The sequence below is a fragment of the Capsicum annuum genome, chromosome 6, assembly GCF_002878395.1.
Source record: "Capsicum annuum cultivar UCD-10X-F1 chromosome 6, UCD10Xv1.1, whole genome shotgun sequence".
NCBI classification, from domain to species: domain Eukaryota; kingdom Viridiplantae; phylum Streptophyta; class Magnoliopsida; order Solanales; family Solanaceae; genus Capsicum; species Capsicum annuum.
This window is the reverse complement of record NC_061116.1, coordinates 721,970-722,986: the sequence shown is the minus strand read 5'-3', so window position 1 is coordinate 722,986 and position 1,017 is coordinate 721,970.

Below are 1,017 nucleotides of genomic sequence, written 5' to 3'. Positions count from 1 at the left end.
ACGCCCGAAGCCTTGGCTCACACCAAAAATCGTGGGTTATAGCAAATCGATTTTCCTTCAAAATTGCTCGTTTCTTCCATTTCGCCCGTTTGACCAGCCAAACCACCCAGAAAATCTAAATGGCTCAGTTAACTTTTGGCGAAATTAATGCTTGGATCCCTGGCCCACCCTAAAAACTGTGGGCTATATAGCACACCGACTTCACCTAAAAATAGTCCGTTCGCCCCATTTAGCCCATTTTACCAACCAAACCGCCTAGAAAACTAAAGTAGCCCACACTAGGCCGCTCTAAAACCTGCCTGGGGAAGGTCGGTAAATTTTCAGCCAAAATCACGCCCGGAACCATGCCCACCCCAAAAATCGAGGGCTATACCACACCGATTTGGCCCCATTCTCCCTGTTTCACTCGTTTGACCAACCAAACTACCTTAAAAACCAAAATTTACCCATACTAGGGCATTTTCTAACCAAACTACAGAAGCCTGGTCAATTTTTGGCAAAATCACGCCTGAACCCCTGGCCCACCCTAAATAACGTGGGCTATAGCACATCAATTTGCCCTCAAAATATCCTGTTCACGTCATTTCTCCCATTTTACCAACCAAACAACCTAGAAAACCAAAATAGCCCAGACTACGCCGCTCCTCAGCCTGCTTGGGCCAGCTCAGTCAATTCTCGGCCAAAATCACACCCGAACCCCGGGCCTACCCCAGAAACCGTCGGTTATAGCATACCAATTTGTCCCCAAAATGGTCTGTTCCTGCCGTTTTGCCCGTTTGACCAACCAAACCGCCCATAAAACCGAAATGGCCTACACTAGGCTACTACCCAGCCTTCCTGGGGTAGCCCCATTGATTTTTGGTAATAATTACACCCGAATCCCGAGCCCACCCCAAAACCATGGGCTATAGCACACTAATTTGGCCCCAAAATAGCCTGTGTGTGCCGTTTCGCCCGTTTGACCAGCCAAATCGCCCAGAAAACCAAAATGGCCCACAGTAGGCCGCTCCTCAGCCT